Genomic DNA, 6,593 nt, shown 5'->3' on the forward strand with positions numbered 1-6,593 from the left:
CGGGAGCGGATGCGGACTATGACCACAATTAAGTTGTTATGAAATGTAGCGTCCGTTTCAAAAAGATAAGGCAGGGGCGGCGAGTTAGAAAATGGAATGTAGAAGCATTAAATGGTTTGAAAAGGAAGGAATAAAAACAGGCGGTAGAGAAAATCATGGGGGATGGTAAAGAACTAAGTACTATCGAAGAAAAATGGGAATGTTTCAAGAAAGGGTTGTCTAAAGCCGAAAAAGATACTATTGGAACCGTTAACGCTAAAAGGACTAGGAAACCATGGATCACGCATGAGATGATTACAAAGATGGATGATCGGCGAAAATGGAAGAATGTAAATACAGAATTAGGCAAAATGAAGTACAAAGAATTGAACAATAAATTGAGGCGGGCAACAAATAAAGCAAAAGAAGCATGGTGGAAGACGCAGTGCGAGGATATGGAAAGTCTGCAGAGGAAGGGTGAAATCGGTGCGCTGTACAGCAAAGTTAAATCGTTATCGGGAAGTAAGAAAGGAAGAGCTATGCTAACAGTTAGAGATAAGGCGGGTAAGGTAATAGTTGACGCAGGAAAGATCCAAGATAGATGGAAGGAGTATACAGAAGAACTGTATAGTAAAGAACTTAGACCAACAAAGTTGGACATTGAAAAAGAATATGACGTAGAGGAAGACAGCTTAGGTCCAGGCATAATAGACAATGAGATAGAAAGGGCATTAAGGGAGATGAAACTAAATAAGGCCGTGGGGGTGGATAACATTCCCGCGGAACTATTGAAATGTTTAGGGAAATGTGGGAGGAAGAGGCTATATGGGTTGATTCGTAGTATTTATCAGGAAGGTATATGGCCGGAAGACTTTGTGAGATCAGTTTTAGTTCCTATTCCGAAAAAGGTAAAGGCTACATCATGTGAGGACTACCGGGCGATAAGTTCGATATCCCACGCAGCTAAAGTTGTTCTCAGGATCATAAACAAAAGGATAGAGAGTAGGGCAAATGATTACTTAGGGGATGATCAGTTTGGGTGTAGGAAGGGGAGAGGTAGGCGTGATTCCATTGCAGTAATGAGATTTTTAATCGTGAGGAATATAGAACACAACCAGGAGTAATTTGCCTGTTTCGTAGATTTCGAAAAAGCATTTTATATAGTGAATTGGGAAAAACTAATGAGTATATTGCAGAAAATAGGAATAGATTGGAGGGACAGGAGGCTAATCCGCAAACTGTACATGCCTCAGACTGCTCAGGTGCGGGTGGGAAACGGGGAGTCAGGATGGGCAGTGTTAGGAAGAGGTGTAAGGCAGGGTTGCCCATTATCACCGTTGCTATTCAACCTGTATGCAGAGGAAATGATTAAAGAGGCATGGGTAGAACTGGAGGTAGGAATGAAAATGGGGGGGGATTCGTGAAATTAGTAAGGTTTGCTGATGACCAAGCTTTAGTTTGTCAGTCAGCCAAGGGGCTGCAAGCATTGCTGAGTGAATTGGAAATTCAGTGCGACAGGTATGGGATGAGAATCAATATTAATAAAACAAAGGTTATGCGATTTCTAGAAAGAAAAAGGCTAAGCTTAACATTAGAATAGGAGGGCAAAAACTAGAGCAGGTAAAACAGTTCACATATCTCGGTAGCGTTTTGGACCAACACGGTCAAAGTAGTAGGGACGTAAGGAGAAGAATTGTGCTAGGCAAAGAGGCATTCACAAGGAGGAGGGAGTTGATGACGGGGACGCTGAGTAAGGATGTTAAGAAAAGACTTGTAAAAACTTTGATATGGAGCGTAGCTATATGCGGCGCGGAACCGTGGTCGTTGAAGCAGGAGGATAGACATAGACTGGAGGCTTTTGAAATGTGGGTGTGGAGAAGAATGGAGAAGGTGAAATGGACAGAGAAGAAAACAAACGAGGAAGTACTTGGGATGGTGGGCGAAGAGAGGGGTTTGTTGGGAGCAATCCAATGGAGGCAGGAATTGTGGCTGAATGGGGTATTGACCGGCAGCGAGATGTTGAAGACTGTAATTCAGGGGAGAATGTTAGGCAAACGAGCAAAGGGAAGGAACAGGATAGGGATGTTGGACGGGATTAAGGGAGGAAGAAAGTTCCCAGAGCTGAAGAGAGACCTGATGTAGAGTAGGATGTTGTGTTTTGCTGGGGGCCACAAATTATTTAATTAGTAATTACGTCCATCCAAAAACCTACCTTAACCGGTAGATTACCTAATAATAAATAATATATGTTTAATGATATGTGTATATATATATATATATATATATATATATATATATATATATATATATATATATATATATATATATATATATATATAGCAAGGGATATCGAGTTCTTAGTAGAACTCATCTAATTGATATAAAATAATTTGGTTTCATTTCATCTAGTTTCTGAAAGGTTCATTAACATTGAATGGCGACACTTTTGGAGTTTCTGAAGTGGTGTTACTTTTTATCAAGGTTCATGGAACCGCTCAATCGAAATTCTCAAGAACTTATCCATTTAAGGATTAGGGAATTACGCCCAGGAACTTTCAGAATTTTGCTTACAAAGTAGGCATCTCCCTTTCAATTGGTAAATAAACGTGCAACAGGAGGGGTGACAGTGGGTCATCCTCTACTTCCCGCCAAAGCTGATTTATGTTGGGAAAAATTACGAAAACCTTGTTATGGGGTGCGAAAATTGAAAACCGTCCTCCGACCCTCGGAACGTAGACCATACGTTTGACATTTGGCCACAGGGAAAAGACCTCGCGAAGAATTTTATGAACACCTTATGACATCCATAAAAACTTCAAATTTAGAAAATATATCGAAGTAAATGTATCTTAATGTTTTTCAGTGACCGGCAAAGAGATTTGTTCCTGATTCTGGGTTTTAAAGCAATAAAATCCGTTTTCCAAGGTTTTGTACCGCCATCTGTACTACATCGTTTCTTTGCTGTCATCCCACGGACGAGACTAAATTCACATGCCCGAACATCTCAGTATTCTCCACTGAGGGAAAAACTATTAACAGGCGTATTGTGAGTTGCTGGACGTCTAGGATACAATCTCACCTCGTGGTACCACCCATGACAATTCCCACAATATTTGCATTACATGACGAATAAAATATAACAGAAAAATACCTCAAATTGTTATTATTAATAGCTTTTAAAATCGTATCCACAGAAAAATCATAACCAAAGCAACTAAAAGAGATATCTTTACTTTCCTTGCATGCCTAAAATAACAAAATAATGCATTAGAAGCTAAATTCAAAGATACTGCGGGAGGTGCCCAACAAGTAGCTTTTAACAGAGATATCCACTAATGCGCATTACAATACAACAACTTCCAAAGTGTAAAATTCATTCGCCTTGACTAGGATAAAAGTGGAAAAATATCAGTCAAGGCAAATGATTTTTACACTTTCAAAATTGTTGCATCATAAGATGATAATTAAAGGATTGCAAATTCAGTCACCATTTACAAAATTCTGTTTGCTAATTCATATTCTCAGCGTTAATAACGGTTTAATAAAAAAATAAAAGTTTTTGGTTACACACATTGCCTGATTGAAAATATATTTAAGAAAACCCAAAGAAAGTAGCTATCAATCAAATCTCTCACTTGTACAGTTGCAAAAACCAACTAATACTAAATGTTGTTCCCTTAGATTTCTGTATATTATCTCTTAGAAATCATCAAATCGCCTGGGGCCCAACCTCCTTAAGAGCAGCCTTTTATACATGTATCTCGGGCCCTTTCACAACTTCTCTGCATTGGAAAAGATGGTCAGAATAAATTGTTAAAACCAGGAGTTAATGTATTAAAATAGAACAATTGCAATACAATATGCATCCATCACACTGGCAGAAACCATCTGAAAACGGAGTCTAGAGCATTTCAGTTGTTTTAAAAATTCTGCATCAACCTCCCTTTTCGTCAAGCCTTTAAAAGACCCCAAATTACAACAGTGACTTTATTCCTGAAATGTTACATATTGTGCCTAAAGGTCTAAAATTGGATTCTCTTGAACAGTTATAAATGTTAACATCTTCATCCAACTCAAGTGTAACACACTGCAATGAACAAATTTTTCCCCTCCTATCCCAATTATCTTCTGCACATTTGAATCCAATAAACCCCCACATACTCCACTTCTACCCTTCCATCACCCCTCCTCCACAATCCTCTCGTTATCCCTACACACCTTGTTGACTGCAACTCTCTTCCCCACATTCTCCTGCCCCTTGATTTCTTGTCATTCCCTATCCTGCAGAATTATTACAATTTTACTTCCTATTGTTCACTGGTTCCCACAATATGAGCGATTCCATTTGAAAAATATTCTCTCTCTTTAATTTAATGGATATTCAAAACTTCCACGAAGTGAAGACTGACTCTGTAAGGTTTACCAACTCAACCTCTTAAAGGGACACAGATACAAGAAGAGGGTACAATATATTTAGCTTGATTTAAAGGTGTGGGTCGCAGTAGTCCAGGGGTAGAGCATTGGACTGCTGACTGGAGGGTCCCTGGTTCGGTTCCCAGGCAAGGCACTCTGGGCACCTGCAGCTCCACCCAAGCTATGTGATTTTTTGGGTACCATATCTTCCTGGGAAACCATAACCAGCACAGGGAAAGGAACTGGCCCCCCTACCCTGATGTGTGAATTTCAGGCACCATATAAGGCTTAGTACTGGGTGAACTCTACTATCACCTACTAAACCGACCTTCGGGTTGATTACTGTCTTTAGTATGGTTAAAAAGGCATGTGAATAGCTAATACACAAGTTATTTTCATGCAGATTGCAGTTAGCGACTTTGTGGGTGATGGCCCAGTTTTCATTATCTCAAAGGACTGATTACTCTTGACAAGAGGTTTAACCTATCCAAAAAAATACCATAATAACTTATCACTATCATAATTTTTAAAGAACCTCAGCTTCTACTGCAATTTAACCAAATGCAATTTATAAAAAAAAACTCTGAAGAGGAATGTTCTACATTAGATAAGAGATTGTTATAAAAAATTAGCTAATAATGAATAACAATGCTAAGAAAAATTTGTGAAAATCTGGGTTCACTGTGGCAATGAAATGACAGGAAATAGCATCACTAATAATTCAAGAGTGAAATACTCTTGAATTATTAGTGATGGGTGATTAGTGATTTCATGCTATTTTAAGTTGATTGGAGATAATTTTCAATTGGTAAAAACAAAGCTGGAAAATAATCAGAGTATATTTATGAATATGCTCAGCTATTAATGCTGTAAGTGATTTTAACTTTCATAAAAAGAGCAACAAAAAAATAGTTTCTCCTTGATCTTTGACTTTCAAAGTGTCATCAGAGTTCATACCCATATCTAAGACATGAGATGCCAAATAAATAATATGATAAGTCTCAAATAAATACATCATTTTTAGAAAAACATATATCTCTGTTGTCAAACCTTACGCAATACTCCTCAACCAATGGAAACGTATTTTGAGAAGATAAGTGGGTAAGACAGTTCATAGCCACATATTATTCCATTTTGCTCATTGGTATCAGTGCAACAGCAAGAAAGAGTGAAAATTCTCCTTTTGGCATGGCCTTCTCAATTTTAATTCTTCTTTTCCAAATTCTCATGATGCAAAGTGTGATGAAAGCATTTTTGACTGATTCCACATGCGAAACACAGGTAACCTCCAACAGAACTTTAAATCTCCTGATTAACAGCAGAAAGGACACCAACGGTGAATGGTTGACAACATTTCACACTTTTAAATCAGATCACAGGACAACCAACATCACACTGGACTTGAAGCATAGCGTTTACGAGTCTGAAGATGGTGAGGTTGTTCACATCAAAGGATTGATTCATAGTGAGTGTTTCTTTCTAAGTTTATCATTCCTTGTTATTATTTAATTTATAGTCTTATGCTTCTCGTTCTAGATTTCATTTGACAGTAATTCATTTTGAAGTGCCTTTATCTTTGTTTCGTAATTCTTGGGTAAAAATATTCAATTATTTTGATATAAAGAGAGGATTTCGTGCTTGCTCCTCTATTTAGTTGATTTGTTTATAAAATTTGAAAACAGGATACAGACGTTGCATGCCTCTCTGCTTCTTAAATATTAAAAATCCAAATATTATAGAAGAATAGCTTGTTGTGAGCAAGTAATTCCTTAACAGAAAAATTAATTTCAGAATCAAGCTATATTCTAAATATTAATTGAGGGATATTACATGTTGGAGAATGAAGTTATTCCTGGATTTTTTATGTCGAAGCTAAGAACTTCTTCCATCAAATACTCAAAACTTAGAGAGAATTCTTACACTGCATAATTTTTACACATCTTGAGTCCAGATTTTTTTTTCCCCTCAGTAATTTAATATTCTCACAATTAGTATTCGAATTTGGTACTTATTTATGTATGATGCTTCTTAGAATTACCTTGTAAATTTACTGTGTATGCCATTGGGTTTAAATTCTTACATGTACTTACGCTCAAATCTATCTACCCTCTTTGCTGACGCATAAAATATTCTTATAATGATGTTGAATAGACTTAATAGTTTTCTCTAATGATTTGAAATAGTACCTGATTTTGCAAATT

Source organism: Hetaerina americana, unplaced genomic scaffold (assembly GCF_022747635.1).
Source record: "Hetaerina americana unplaced genomic scaffold, ioHetAmer1.1.p SCAF_3, whole genome shotgun sequence".
Classification (NCBI taxonomy): Eukaryota; Metazoa; Arthropoda; class Insecta; order Odonata; family Calopterygidae; genus Hetaerina; species Hetaerina americana.